The 16795-nt window shown below is 35.7% G+C and overlaps 1 long non-coding RNA gene across 1 annotated transcript; it reads right to left on the bottom strand.

Moving 5' to 3' along the window:
• Window positions 1-3338: 3338 nt before the first annotated feature.
• Window positions 3339-15678, bottom strand: LOC142039627 (uncharacterized). The gene is made up of 3 exons (XR_012652986.1): window positions 15562-15678; window positions 4733-4827; window positions 3339-4400 (listed from the first exon to the last, which is right to left on the bottom strand). It is a non-coding gene; the product is annotated as an uncharacterized LOC142039627 (long non-coding RNA).
• Between the last annotated feature and the right edge of the window lie 1117 nt (window positions 15679-16795).

Below are 16795 nucleotides of genomic sequence, written 5' to 3'. Positions count from 1 at the left end.
TCTTACCAGACCTGAGTGATCTTTTCACTGGGATCATAACAAACACCAGCCCCAGTGCCTTGCAGCAGTGCACTACAAATCCCAGGTTAGATAAATTAGACATTTAAGCCATCTGAGAGTGTTTGTTCCCCTGCAATACAAGTTCTAGGGACGTGATGGATGTTCCTTCGGTATCTGAAGCCAGCACATAGCACTACATTCAATTTTGCTTTGTGGTAGCATCTTCCAGAAAAGAGGATGTCAGTCCCTGCCTTAACTGTTCCAATTCAGAGCAGCTACAGTGCAAACATCCATTCTATCCTATGCTGCCTGTACTATGGAGGTGATAATTCTTGATCAGTGGGGCCCAATATACATAGCTGGGAACAATAATATCAAAGCTGCTCATCGGAAGGATGGGCAGTTCCCCTCTATTCAAGGCAGTGAAAAAACACTCTTGAAGTTGTCACTTGTAAAACAATCTGGTGTTGGCCATAGGACATGTAATTTGACAAAATATGGATTTAATCCAAGATGGCAATGCTGATGTTACTAAATAGCTATGTTTCTCCATTACAAACAACAGGTAAGGTTTCTCAAATGCTCTCTCTGTTGTAGTGTTCCATTGTGGCAAAATGGCTGTGACTATCTGACTTGATTTAAACTACAACTGATTTGCATCATCAAGAAGTGTAAAGCAGTAAGACTGAATCATTGAAACTGAGGAAAGAAACATTGCAATGTTAATAATTAATTTTTCAATACCTCTATTTCTTCAAAGGGTTTATCTTGGTCAAATAATTTCTAAGAGCAGAGACACATGTTACCATTGTCTCTTTTGCTGCTGTTCTACAGTAGAAGAGCAATAGTCCTACAAACAGCAATCAGCGGGATGCTAGTGATTGGAAAGAACTTAAAGGCAAAGGGAGTGATGGGTCTGTGTGTGTGTGTGTGCGCGTGTGTGTGATTTTCCTAGGGAATCAAAACACTTTGCAAGTCAGAGAAAGAACCAGCGTTTGTATAGCCACTATTGCCTTACATGTGGAAATGAAACAAATTGATAAAATTATCTTATATACACAGTCACTAACTTTATTGATCATTGTATCAGAGCTAGTGCAAAAGGATGAATGAGCTTTGCTAGACAAGTGGGTGCAGAAGCTGTAGAATCAGTGAGCAGCAGGAAATGAGTGATTTTCTGAGCTCCTGGAATGACATAACTGTATGTATCTCTGTATGCCATATACAAATACCAGAATATTTTCACTTGTAGTTGCGCTGGTGTGTGACTGGTCACCTAAACTGGAAGACAGTGTTTCTGCTCCTGGACTAGAAAATTAATTCATTGAACAAGAAAGAAGTTAATTCTTGCATCAAAGCCTCAAGCAAAAGCCTTGTGCATTATGTAAGTTCTTATTTATGATAACATTTAAATAAGATCTAAATTATTCTGGTAACCTAAACTTTATCTGACTCAATACAATGATGCATGTAGAAAAGGCATAAGAAATATCTGTTCAGAGGTCCAGCAGAAGACAAGACCTCAAAGGAAATGAGAGGGAGACTGAAGAGGTAAATCTCCTCTGCTGTCCCTGCTGAGGAAGACAGGAATAGTTGTTTGGCACATTTCAAGAAAATCAGGCTTTTTCCTCAAGACTACATTTATTAGTCAGTGGATTAATAAATTCTCACTTCTCTGGCATCTGCATTTCTGTAAGAAATCACAGAAGTAATTAATTCTTCATGTGAAAATACACTTACTTTCTCTACCCTTTAATAATAATAATTTACTATCATGGAATGATTCTTTGAACACACACATTCATTAGATACCTGGCCGTTCTCAGATGATAATGGACAATTATTGACAATTTTGTTCTTAAGTACAACAGCAGAAATATAATTCCTATCCATAAAGAGTAAATAGAAATGCTATTTATTCCTTCTTTCTAAATGACACGTTAACCTTTTGATTAATCTAGTGCTAAAAGTCACATGGCATTATTTTATTAAACAGCAATTCATGTCAGTCTTAATAGCTTGAATCAAACATCACTTACTGTTTGCCCTTGGAGTGTTCACTTCTTGTGTTATTTGCATAAACAAATCATGTAATACGCCTCTCTGATGCAAATCCCATTGATTAATATCACGTATTTATCTTGCAACAAAGGACTTCATAGTGTTAAAGATCCAATACCTAGAAGAGGAACAAGTGCAGAGAATGGGAAGACACCGAGTCTTCAGTCAAGTTCCCCATGGTGACAACCTCCATAATTCCACTGAAGGCAATGGAGCTAAACTGGCTTTAATCTAAATCTTAATTCCATCAGTTTGCCTGGAAAATGAAAAGCCAGGCGTTTTACTGGGAACAGCTGGGTTTGTAGGCTCCTGCATTCTGTATGACCTTGTAAGGTTCCTCAATTTTTGTTTGAACTCCTTTGTCCCCAAGCTATGATGTACAAATCTGCCCATTGAAATCATAAACTTAATCTAGATATTTTTTTACAATGCTTATTCAAGGCTCTGGTTTTATTATACAACAATATAATATTTGTCATATTTATTAATCCTAATAAATTATTGATTGCTCCCTTTTTTGAGAAATCTGGGCTTCCACTAATAACTAGGTCAAGTAGAAGGTGACAAAAGGATGGTTTTGAGAGTGGATATAAAGTTGCAGGAAGCAAACAGAAACATTTTTAAATAAAGAAGTTTGATCTCTCCCTATACTGATCAGGCAATATAAATAGGTCTGTGATAAAACCCCAATCAACCAGAGACACAACATTCCTTTTTCTGAGGCTGAAATTCATTTCTATCCTTAATTCTCTCCTTTTCCTTCACAACTAGAATAAGAATTCAGTTTGATCTAAAAAAAAAAAAATCCATGTGAGGAATTTCACAAAGAAATATTAGATGCACATGTGACTTTTAAGCACCTATCTTGAACTATCAAATACCATTACTATTACAAAGTCATCACTAACTTGTATCCTAGCACTGCAAGTGCTTAAAATGACATGGAGCTTAAGTTGCCATGAGTAGGTCTAATAGATACCTACTTTTCTTCTGCTGAGCATCTGCTATCTACCTGTGTCTTACCATTGAGCCTTAAATTTTTAAAGCCCAGGAAGAAGCCCCAGCTGACCACACAGACTGGCGCTTGTATGCCCTAAACTGGTGGGCATACTTTGACAGAAAGGTAACCAAGACAGGATGTAGTAGCAAATTGTTTAGGACTTGTTTAGGAAGTGGAAGACACGTATTCGTATTACTGCCTACCCAGTTCGGAGTGGGGATTAGAAGGCAGCTTCGCCATCTTCTTGCTCATACAGAGAGGCTTAACTTCAGCAAGAGGTAATAAATAAAACAGACTACAGAATATTTTTCATCTGAAATAGTCTTTAGGAGACTAGAGACTTATAAGTCTAAGACTAAGACTAAGTAAAGACTTGGGACCTGAATATCACACACTGTTAGGGTACAAGAACATCTTCAATTTATTGATACCATTTTTTATGTGTGAAGTCCCTCAGGAAGGGTATTTTGCAACCGATGGTCCAAGTTGGCAGAAGGAACTATTTTGCAATACAGAATGCAGTTAACCAGCTGGACTCGTAAAAACACATTGTTAAGAAATTTTCTTTTTTTAATGAATGTTAAGGAAGCTGACACTGATACTTGATTGTACCCCTAACGCTTTCTTCCACCCCACAAATAAACAGATCACACAGGTTAATCCTGGATTCTGCAGGCCTTAGTCAATGAGCCGTCTTAGAGAAGGATTTAAGCTTCGATTTCCTGCTCAGAAAAGCTTTTGACCTTAGACAATAAGGTTGTATTATTGTGCCTTAGTTCCTTTTTTGTAAAATAGAGATTTCCAAGAAAGGTTGAGATCTACTGATAAAGTACACTACAGAAAATATAGCTTCTCCCCAAAAATAGTATTTTTCAAAAATCTTACCCTAGCTGCTCCTTGTTTTCTATTTGGGATGTTTTGTTGTTGTTGGTTTTTTTTGGGGGGGGGGAGGGGGGGGGGGAGGATACAGTGGCAGAAGTTGGTTTGATTCTTTGCTTTAAAAAATTATTATGTCTATCTTTTCAGCTGATGCCATATGATTACTGTTATTATGACTTTATTTTTTTTTTTTTTTTTGCCATGTGCCAGCTTGTGGGACCATTGTATGAGAAGATTCACCTAAACTAAACAAAGAAATGAGCAAAATTTTACTCTGACTAATTTAAGAGAAAAAACACACAAGCCAGAAAGCAATTAAAAATGACAGCTTACTACTTGAAGGACGTGCCATAGATATCTCCAAGAGTCCAACAGATTCTGGACTATTTGGCAGAAATAAAAAAAAAATACCTACCAAAAAAAACGCAGGACATGCTCATAAAGAGTTTGTATGAGGTTTCTGGGAAGAGAAAAGAAGAGAATGAGATGCAGCACCAGAAGACCCTAATGTTACAATGAACACATATTGACAACTAGAACTGTGTCTGATGGTTTTTCCCCTTACAATGAATTACAGTCGTTATTTCCCATTGAGACAGCTGGAGTGGCATATTAGAAGGCAGGAACAGCAGTGCGAAAACTGCAGATGTATTGCTACCTTCCATAGTCAAATAAGTTCAATTCCATAGCCAAGTTAGGATTTTGCCAAAGCCTGAGCAATTATCAGAATACACAAGAGTAGTTTACCAGCATTAATGGTAAATGTATTACACAGAATAAGAAAATACTTACCTATCACAGCACATTGAGAATCCATCCAAAGTAGAGAAATTTTGTGGCAAGAACACTGTAATAAACTGGTGTCTAGTGTCTTCTTTTGAAATAGCCTGAAAAATAAATCAAGCATTTCATGTTATTTGCTATATACTTAGTATAAATCATAATTGCTTTATCTTTAGTAATAGTATGGAAAGTAATTTACTTTAAGGAACTAATCTACTGTTCCGTAAGTTTTGGTTATTTTTAGTTCTCATACATGGCTAATTTACTGCATCATCTGCTGCATACAGGCCTTTGTTTAGTTATATAGCTTTCAAGTATTCTATATTTAAAGAGTAAAATTACTTTTACAGACAGCCAATGGTAGAACTTTGCAAAGCTCTTCTTTAACAATTTCGGTCATCAATGAGAGGACAGAGACATTACCACTGTTGCATGCCCTAACAGTCAGAGATTTCATTCACAGCCAGGACCGTGCAATCACTGTAACAGGGGTGACCTTGTTCTAAGATGACTAGTGTCTTAATTAAACAATAAAATTAATAAGAAAGATTTTTAAAATTTATTTTGTGAAGCAATTTACCCACTGTATGAACAGAAGTAGGAGCACAAATAATTTTTGGGGAAAGCTGCTTTAGCGGAAAACAGAATCGGTTTTATTAGCTATTTTAACTTCTCTTTTATAAACATATCTTATGAAAGATGGATTTATTTTTTAGTAAAAAAATTGGGGTTTCATTTTTGGTTCCTCATTTGGTTGGATTTTTTTCCTGAGACAATACTGCATATTTCACTGATCAAGTTTCACATTTTTTGAAAATTCAGTGAATGACATTTTGTTGCAATGAACTTCTGGTAAATTTTTTTAGAAAATCATTATTTTCCTTTATCGGTCAGAAATTTGCTGTCTTTCACTATGGCTAAAGAGACATGGTTCTTGTAAAAATGGCATTCTTATTCCCCTACCTCCCAAGATTTAATAGCTCTTCTCAGTTTCTCTGCTTCAAAGTAAAGACTACTGTTTTCATCCTGTCAGAGATCCTATTAAAGATCTTTGATCAGCATTTTGGATACTCATTCACTCTATAAGGAAATCATAAACTGTGATAAAGCAGAGAAAGATGCCCTTTATTTACACAATGATGTAAAACCGTTGTATAGTACTTAAAAAAACAAACAAACCTCAGACAGAATTAACACACAAAACCATAATTATTATTATCACAGCTTCAGATTATAATTAACATATTAATAATACATATTAATAATAAAATTTAAATCAACTAAGCATGTTAAATTAGCTTATTTAATTAAAAATTATGTTATTTTCCTGTTAAATGGAGCTTTGGCTTGAATTTCAAAGAGAAATGTTTATTAGTCCAGCATGCTGCAAGGTAGTTCCTAGCTGAGTTCTAATCTAGCTACATGATTCATGAATATGACCTGAAAAATCATGGGATGTCCTTGGAGGAGTCAAGTATAAAAATACGGTCTGCTGAAGCTAGTAGAACTGTTTTAGTTAGGGATACACCATATATTTTGCAGAAAATGTTAAAAATCTGGTTTCCCCTTTGTTTATGTTCCCCCATATTTTCAGTTTAATGTTTTGAACTTATTCCCACAAATTTGAAAACATTCCCACATTTTGAAAAATTCAGCAGCAGCTTGCTTAGCATATTAGTGGTCACAAAATCCTGGACTGTGGAGAATTCAGTTTCAGACATCTTCGTTATGAGACACTTCGTTTTGTGTCCATGCCTATGCAACGTAATTTCTAACAAGGGCAGCTGGGGTAAAAACAGGTATGAATCTGACTCTAGAAAGTGAAAACTGTATGTAAATATTAGGTCCAGACACTCATAAATGGCAAGTATTTCATCGTGTAATTCTAACATGGAAGCCAAACAAGTACATTCATAACTCTTCCTCAAGCGTGGTTACAAATGCAAACCATCTGGAACATGTTTTGCTGAGAAACAAATCACATTCTCACATAGTGAACTGTCAAAAAGAAAGGCTGATTTGTAGAGTATTTCAAATATTAGCTCAAGAGTTGAGGCCTTGGGTCAAATGCTTTCTCTGCCACGGATTGCCTTTGTGATCTTTGGCATATCACATAAATCTAGGTATCAGAAAAGGACTTACAGGCCTCAGTTCTAAGTTGTGATCTCAAGGCCACTTCATTGTAGAAGAACTTGTACTCTGCAGATGTCATTATTTTTACCTTTACAGTTCCTAAAAGTGCCATAACTGCATATTGGCAGAGGTCAATACATTCTGCATAGCTCAGCTTATTGCTTAGACTTGTTATATTCATGGTTACAAGTTGTCCTATTTAACTTGGCAAGGATTCAGAAACAAGATGCCCCTCTCCCTAAATCCTCTGTCTGGCCAATGCGCTCAGAGCATTCCTAACACCTACCACAGGACCAGCATCCTCAGATAAACTAACGTGCGCCATTAGCTTCTTTAAAAATATAGAAAAATAAGATAGTTGTGATATATTCCTGTCCTCCAGTAGTTTCCCTGTAAGCACGCTGGTGGACAGAGGCAGAGTCTTCTCATCTAGCCCTATTGGTGTACTGGGAGTCACCTGCAAGGGAGCCGAATCACATTTTGGAGATGTCTAGCTCTTTCCTTTGACTACAGAGTCTACAGGAGCTGGGAGAGCCAGCACACCTCCTGGGGAGGCTGAAATTCGTTCCAGCTGCGAGGCCTGTCACCGGCAGCCGACTGGAAATCTGCCATGTGGGCGTGAGATGAAGGGCCCCAAGTGTGCACGGGTGATACGGGATCTGTCACGTGTCCGAAGTATTACAGAGACAAAGAGGTGAAAAATAGTTATTTCTGTAGAAAAGCTTAAGGATGCATCATCCTGGCTGGTGGTATTGTCAGGTTAATGTAACATGCATGCATCCCAGGTTTTAAGAACTGATTATGATTGTTATTTTATTTGAGTCATGTTTTTGATTAATTTACCAAATGAGCTGTCCAGGTAAATTAAAGAAATTCCAGGAAGCTTTCTTTTACTTCATTTTTTTTTCAACCCAAGGGCAAGTCTCAATTGTCAAAGTAGGTAACACTCTTTTGTCCATAAAATATTCAATTGTGCCTTATTCAGACCCTAAAAAGTGGCTTTTATAACCCACCTTGCTTTAATGTTCTACACTATTTTTTTTTATCCTAAGTTTTGGCAGTCACACATAATAGTTATTGGGATTTGTGCTCTGTATAAAATATTTAATAGAATTCTTTAGTTACACGCTGTAAATATTCTGCAAGTGGCAGATGGTAAAATGAGAAAACATTTGTTTAAAAGTCAAAATAGTCAACAAAAGAACAGATCACCTTTCTCCTGTGGAAGACACTAATTTGGCACACCTATATGCTTTATATCAAGTGGAAACAACAAAGAAAACAGAACGGTAAAATGCTCTGTAAAAAAAAAGAGGAAAAAAACCAAAGAAAGACTGTGATGTTAAGGATCAAACAGAAATGCAGAAAAGTGTCATCCAAGTCATAAGCTATGTTATAAATCAGACTTCTTCTATCTCGTCTTTTTCAGAAAATGTCTAAAAAACTGCACAAGAAGCTGCAATTTTTTATTTTTATTTTTTCCTTATTGAAACTATTGTCTGCTGTAAGAACCCTTAGGCCTTCAGATTTTATTAAGGGCACCGTCAATTGGAACATGTTGGTTATTGCTCTCTAACTCATGTTTCTGCTTAAGGATGCAAAAGGACAGCACTTGGCGGGCAGTTTCTGTGTTTTTTAACACTTGGATCTGCAACACTGTGTACAATTCCTCTTTTTATATTTTCTAAAAGATGAAAGAAATTTTCAAATAATAATCTCATTGTATGTTTTTTCTAGCTCTGCAAATAACAATCCTATTTTTTCTGTTTTTAATGTAAGGGCTGTAAAATCCTTTTCAGAAGCAAGACCTTTAGAGTGCACTTGTTCAGAAATGTTAAATTAACATTACTAACTCTGAAGTTACATTACCAACATTCCCTGGACATCTTTTTTTCCTCATCATAACACATTAACTTTACAGTTTCTGATGATACAGATGGGAGTTGCCTGGTCAACCTTCTTTAGCTCAAGTTCACTTGGTTTGATTGAAGCAATGAATTCCCTAGAATCCCTCTTTCCTTGCAAACAGGCTGTAAGGAGAACCAAATAAAATATTTTCCAGAAATTTTCTTTCCAGAAATTTTCATTCCAGAAAATGACAGAATTTTGTGATGAAAGATCTTGCTTTTCACTTCATTTATTGGTTTACACTTTTCCAATAGCAGAAATCAGCATTTTGAAGAGAACAAATGCCATAAACCAAATTTAAACTACTAAATTTTGAAATGCTCTTCAGCAGAGCAAAAGGTGTAAATGCAGTCATGTATAATGTCATTTGAGGTTAATGACAAAATAAATTGTTTCCCCATTTTTGGAGAAAGCTTTTGTGAAGAGATGTATTGCCGTAAGTTTGAAATCCGTGCTCTGTGACAGCTGCTGACTAGTAATGAGATCTAATGAGCTGCCTCTACTAGAAAAACTAACATTTGAAACAACAACCTCTTTACAAATTGTAAGAGCATGGGAGCAGAGACAACTTCTCTATCCTGAGCTGATAAGTGCATGCTGATATCAATACTATTTCAATTCAAAAGCAAACCTCCACTGCTCAATTCAAATTTGAAAATGGAATGGGAGATTAGTGTTTGCATAGACAATCAAGATTTGCATCTATTTCCTTGTGTTTTTTGTGATAGAGTAATGCTTTTGCTATTTTAAAACTATTAATATCAAAGCAAAAGTAATGCCCTAGGAAACACAAACTAGATTATGTTAATCTAATCTAAATCTATAGTTTTAAATATATCATAAGTATTTCTGTATGCTGAAAGAGATTACATTTATGTATTAACATGCACAAGGATTTCATACACAAAGACAAATGTGCCTACTCAGAGCTGGCTCTGAGGTTGTCTATCAGTTCCAATGCCATTTCAGAAGGCAATGCTGTCAGAAGGTAAGGACAAAGGGCCGGAGAGTAATCTTGCTGACTTCAGTGTTAATGAAGAGTTACCCCATACTGATTCAGTGGGTTAATGTTCATCCAAAAATGAAGTAACAATATCAAAACTAGAAAGTCTTAACTTTTATTTTCCAGCCTGCTTTTTTGTACTAAAGCATACTTTACTTATATATACATACTTTATAGCACTTGTCCAATTTTTAATTGCAAGTGATCAGGTTTTCTGATATTTAACCCTTCATTCAACAGTGTATTACATAAATATAGATGTATATACATATATATGTTGCATATTCTCTTGTAAATTCCCTGTTGTCAGATCTGATAATGAACATATATTATGCTAGAGCTACAAGGACTTGGAAAATTATTCTACTGCCATAAATAACTTAGTTTTCAAAACACGTAGTGCTTTGTTTGCCTACATTTCAGTCTCTCTGATGATTGAGTAAACACGTATCCTGGGAAAAAAAATGTGTATTATGTAAAGCAGCTGGCAAACAGGAGGAGTTCCAAATCAAATACTTTGAATTTTTTTTTTTTTGAGTCTCTCTGTATATACATATATATATAATGTATTTTTAACAAGTAGGTAGGAACGCACCCATTACAACTGATATTTATTCACATAGTAAGTATGGATATTGTCAACTATATTAGTCATGTTAAGAGAAATCTGTATTAAAAGGTCTAAAGTTGTGCATTTTTATATTTGCTTTACTACTTTCACTTACTTGTAAAATATAATTACATGTATATCATGGTAAGTATAAGAAATTTAATGGATACAGGATTTTATTGACCTGATGTTTTGAAGATACAGTGGCAAGGAGCATTTCCCACTAGGTTATATAGTCTGTGATTAATATCCAGGACAATCTATTGGTGATAAATGAACCAAAGAAGGGAGTTCCATCAGTGAAACAGAAACATACAGAGAACTATGAGAAGATTAATCAAACACTTTGTACAAAGGAAACAGAATGTAAAGTGCATTTCCCAGTGAACACAAAAGAAAACAAAATGTGATGAAAACCAACCATAATGTTCTATGCTACCAGAGAAAAAACTGAATATACCCCACACAGACTGGCCTTTAATCTGCATTGCTTCTTTCTTGTATAGTTAGTTTCACTGTCAAACTAGTTATGAAAAGCTGCAGCTTTCATTTCAAGACATTTTTGTATAAACCTACTTTTCACATAAATGAGTCACTATATAAAAAATACAGGAGGAAATCATCCGTGCTTAAGTGCCTACTTAAGTGCAAGGAGGCCACAATTTTATTAAGCACCAATCCTGTCTCTTATATCTAGAAGAAATGATTATAAAACACTGTCCTCTGTGGGTGTTCCCAAAGCACAGCTCTAGATCATGTAACAAGTCTTATCCAAATTTTCCATACCTGTACCTAAGGACTATTTCCTCTAGTATTCACCATTTCCTTTACCTCTGCACAGCTAGCTGAGTGAAAGCAATGATTTGTGTCCTTGTGGTCTATTGCTAGTTTTTAATGCAGCAAGAGAACAGTGAAGTTAACTGGCTGAAGAGCTGTCTGTTCTTTTTAAACTAGGCAATAAAACAAGGAGATGTTATCACAGAACTAAAAGACTCCTGCAGTGCTTTAGTTAATTCTATTTTTTAATCAGATCCCTGTTTCATTCCATGTAACAGGAGCAAAGTTACTTTTTTAACCCACCATAGGTCCTTCACATGGCTTACCGTCAAGAACACTGTGCAGTGAAATGAGCAGAAGAAAAATTCAGGCACGGAAACAGAAGTTACACTATTTTGAAAAGACACAGTAATTACAGCCATAGTTGTCCGAGATATGTCCAACCTCATAATGTTTTAGGTTTGACTACCTTCAGTTCATGCTTTTCCATTTTTAGGAAAAAAAGGCTGAGGCCTGCCAGTAGATAGTTTTTACTGTTAACTAAGAAAAATCTGATAAAACACCACACCGATTTTGGGTTTCAGTGTATTGCTACCAAAAAAAACCCCAAAACAGCTATTCAATTAGCATGGATAAGTTAAAAAAAATTAAGAAAAAAGATATAAAAAGGTGGATAGCTATACAGATGTTAGCATAAGTTACCTAGAATATAATAGGTCACTCTTACTATCTTACTAGCACTGCCAAGTGATGAACAAGTCACTTCTGCCATCTCTCATGGTTGGGTTACTGTGGCCAGTTAACAGCTCTGTATACACCCACAGAGCTGAACTTAGCCATTCTGTCGGAACTCAGAGATGCTACAGGCAAAAAGAGGTTTTTCTTCTTTCTTCGTAGCACCAGTCATTGAGTTTGCTGTTCTCTGACCTGATTGAAGGACTGGAAGCCTTTCTTGGCACCAGAGAATCCAGGCGCTGGAATGTTATTTATGTCTAATGCATATTTAAACATAAATATATTTGCTTAAACATTGAGGCCAGGTGTTCAGTCCCATTTTTTTACTCATGTCATCTTTTGACTGTATGTCAGAGTCAGTGGTCATTTGTTGATTAAAACAAATGTAGTGGGATTTGGCTTTTGCATGTGAAAAATGAATTTAGAATCTTTGATTGCTCCTATGCAGAGCAGTGATACTACAGACATTTTCAAGATTTTAGTGAAAGGTCCCCTTATATATGTAGCTGTCATATATACATATAACATGACTGAAATAATTCAGCAAACATCTTAAAAGCATAGCAAATAGATCATATTAGTTGCATTATGAACAGATCCTTAGCTGCTTTAATTGACTTCAGTGACTTCAGCATTGCCAAGTGGACCTGTATCAGATGAGGACTGGCCTGTAATTGAAGAAATATAAGAAAAGCAATAGCAGCAGGAGCTTAATGAAGATAGGGGACACTGTAAATGCCAAAAGATCCATCTAGAGAGCAAAGAGTGAGGGCTGAGGAAGTCTGAAAACTTAAAAAATACTTGATTTTATAAAACAAATAAATAATAAAATTAATCAAGATGTAAAATTTATTTTTATTTTAAAATGGTGACCAATTGCCTTTTTGCAACTTTCTTTCCCTATGTCACTTCTGAATGATCAGCTCCCCTGCCTCAATGAAGATAGATTTCTATTATTTAGCATGGAACATCCAGTCCGCTATGGAGTCATATAAAATATATCTTTGTTAGCACCTGTCTTCTGGTAGGGTTTTAACAGGAATGTTATCTAATTCCTTGTGTCATGTCCTCCTGTGGTTAAGTGAACAAATGCCTTATGTACTGATTGAGAGTAATAGGGAAACTCTTCTTGACACACAAACTCCATAGGTCAGGATTGAATTCCCAGTCCAAAAAAATATGGTAAACTCTTTCAAATTCTTTATTTATGTGTTTTATATTTAATACAGAGAACACATTCCATCCCTGCTCTTCCACACATAACTTTTTCATCATACAATCTTGATTACTTGTATTAATTGAGGACAGAAACTACAGTTACCTAGACCCTTTATAAGTATTTAGAAAACATGTTCTCTGCAACACACAGTCTAAAGATAAACACTTTATAGAAACAATATGGGGAAAGGGAAACAAGGATAGGCCTCTTAGATGGAAGGAAATTTAAAGCACTGAGTTTCTAAGAAACTTAGCCTATTTTAACAGACTTAAAAATGTTTCCACTCCCTGTCAAATTGAAACAGAGGCTTTCAATTCCAAGGCGGGGGGGGGGGGGGATGGAATTTGATTGACAGCACACTTGAATGGGAATGTGGAACCTGGTGCATGAGGAAAGAAGAAATGAGGCCACTCTGCAATGATGAGACAGATTAAAAAAAAAAAAAAAAAGGGAAAAAGGTCTATATGTAGCTGCATGCTTTTTCAATAAGAGGTTCACATATTGAGTAAAAATAGAAAGGAAAAATGCCCAGGAAATGTATAAAGAAAAGAACTTCACACAATGGGAAAATCAAAACATAAACTACACCACACACCCAAAATTTCTATTTTAATTCTAAGCCCACATATCTAAAAAAATTGCAAATCTAGTACAAGCCCTTTGGTGTTTTAAATCAGTTTAAGTTTCTGATGGTACAGTATGTTTGAAGAGTAACATAATAAAGATATTGTTGCATGGTGAGGCCAGTCTTTCAATAGTATGCAAGACTGAACAAAATTTGAAACTTGAAAGAAGGAATATGGAGGTAAATGGAAAATGTGATGCAATTTCACGTGATACTATCAAAGGTAAATTGTTGCAAACTAGATCATATCTTTTCCAATAAGTAATTTTATTTTAGTCAAGGAAAATGCAGATCTTATCTATATACACTGCAATTAAAAAAAAAAGAAAAAAGTGTTTCCACCTGGAAACTTTTGGTTTAGTTGGAGAAAATGAACATTATTTCCAGAATTGTAAGGGGTAAGGAACTACTAAAGAAAAAAGAAGTTGTGCTGAAAGTCAAACTATGAGGCTGAAAGGAGGTTATTCTTATAGTGTCTTATGTATTGCTCTTAAAAAACTTCTAACAACTTCTGAATTAACAGCTCTGTTACAGAAAATAAGATGGTGATAATAACAGCTAGCGATGCACAGAGTTGGGAGACTTTTTTCAGGAAAATTAGGATATCATGACAGACATTCAGAATTAGGATGAACAGGACTGATATAAATTTCTGCAATAAGATGGGAATTTATAAAACCTGTATGCACTCCTGTCATGAAGTGTCTATAAGCTCAAAGCAGTATGGCTATAATGACTTTAAGAGGTATATCCAACAGAGAAAGGGAAACATTAATGTAATTATATAAAGCGTTGTGAGATTTCATCTGCAAAATGTGTACAATGCTTAGTCAAAAAATGAAAGGCTGAGGAAGGGTACAAATTAGGTTTTTAAAAGTACATGTGTGACATAAACAAGGACAAAATTATGTTTCAGCTATTAGATGATGTTGGCAGGAAAATAAATGGGGAAAAAACTTTCTATTAATATATTAAGAACATTTCTTCGATTATTCAAGAGTTTTCTTTTATTGCTGTGTTCAGAAATCCCTATTGTATCACTTTCCTCTTCCCCATCTGAGTACCCTAACCACTGAAATACAGAATACAGATCTCTTACACTCAAGTACAATGAGTGCAATTATTTAAATAAAGTAGAACTTATTGTCTAAGAATCCATTAAAAAACCCCATTAGTTTCATCATCAAGCAATCTGCTAGCAAGTCTAACGCTTAAATTCAAGCCCAGTGTCTGTCTGTACCGTGATCGAAGGTGTCCCATATTTTAGGTGATAGCTATTTTGGAGCCTGTCTAGCTTGCTGTACTTAATTCAAACTAAAAATCTGAGCTAAGAGACCTTTCATAGGTCAGAACTATCTGTGCCCACAAAAAAGGTTATTTTCAATGAGTCAAAAGGTTTAGACCAAAGCTGTCAAAGTTTCAGTCTTTAAAACAGCATTTAAAATGCATTTGACAGTGTAGGCCAAAAGCTTTCAACAGGAATACGAAGGGATGTGGTTGCAGAGTATTTCATTATTTGGGAAGGACTAGCTTTGGAAGGCAATAAATTTCTCTGAACATGTGGAGTCTGAACAGCTGCAGAACTGAGGAATGACAGCTTTTGTTTTGTATTTGTATTGTCCTTATCACCACAGGCCTCTTGTCCTAGGATGTTATCCTACAAACGATTAAGAAATAAACAAATATGTCAGCAGTATCCTCTTTCTTGTGACCCTAAATTCAGTATAAAAATGAGACTGTGCACTTGTGTCTCAAGAATCACTGCATTTTTGTTTATAAGCTGTGAGATATTCACCATGATATTCGTGGTATCCAGTGTAAGACTTACCTTCTACTTAGTATCAGTAATGGTTTGGAAATGGAGCAGTTCCTGAAATACTGAGGGTGGCACGCAGCATGCAGCACAACAACGATGGCAAAGATGAAGCTGTAATCTGCACCCGACTGATGAGGTCAGGCTATCATCTTCTCTAGAGCACATAAAAAATTAAGATGCTTCTCTGCCAGTCATTTTTTTTTTTTTTTTTTTTTTTTACCCTGTGCTAGGCCACTGGGCTTTCTTTATGTGTCCTCTCCCCACCTCCCCCCCCCACCTTTAACACATACTTGTGGATTAGGCAATCTATCTCTAAGACTGACAAATCTCCTCATCTATCTCAGAAAGAGGTGCTTAGCCACCTGATAGAGCCTGAGTTCATAAGGAAGGACCCTGGGTGAACTATCTTAGAGTAGCCATGTAATTAGGCATTAAAATTAGGTAATTTCTTATTTTTTTTTAGTGTCCTGATCATCTTTGAAGTTCCTGAAGTAATGGAGTCCCATTCCTAGCTATGACTTAAAAGTACTCCTAGAATATAAATAATAATAGTAGGAAAAAAATTAATAGCCACTAAATACCCAGGCCTTGGTCTTCTCCCAGATTATTACAGTAGTATTTATTGCAATTTCTATTTTTCATCATAAATAGCAAATAATTAGCTATTAGTCAAGGGTACAACTTTTTATGCCTTAAGTTATATATGTCCCTCCTTACTTTGCCAGACTCGGGTATAAATCTGAAAAGGCTGTTTTCCTGATTGCCAGATGAACTTGATATTTGCAATGCCTGTTCAGTATAGGGAGTTTTAATCTACTAGGTGGTGGAAACATGGGTTTTGCTATAAAAGACCCAGCTGCGCTGTGAGCTTGAGCTGTATTACATACCTCTCTGAAGGAGTGCTCTCTAGAACAGGTGCATGTGCTATATCTCTTTATTCCTCTTAACTTAGTCACCAGTCATAAGCATCTGTCTTCTCCAAACACAGACTTTTGGCATTTAATACACCTTTAGATATAGCTAGGTCATGCGAGCAGTAAGTCAAATAATGCTAGGGACCAAAAGATGGCCTCTCCAAAATAAAGATGTAGAGCCTTGTGTTTTCTTTGTGCTCCCATATTTCAGTAACAGGCTCTTCACCCTCAGATTTTTTTTTTTTTTTTTTTTTGGTTAAGAGATGGGCATGATGATTGCTTCACCTTCATTCAATCTAGCTATGAAATTATTTCACTGCTAGAAATATTGC

Source organism: Buteo buteo, chromosome 15, assembly GCF_964188355.1.
Source record: "Buteo buteo chromosome 15, bButBut1.hap1.1, whole genome shotgun sequence".
Lineage (NCBI taxonomy): Eukaryota > Metazoa > Chordata > Aves > Accipitriformes > Accipitridae > Buteo > Buteo buteo.
The sequence above is the reverse complement of the archived record's forward strand: the minus strand, read 5'-3'. Positions and strand labels throughout refer to the sequence as shown.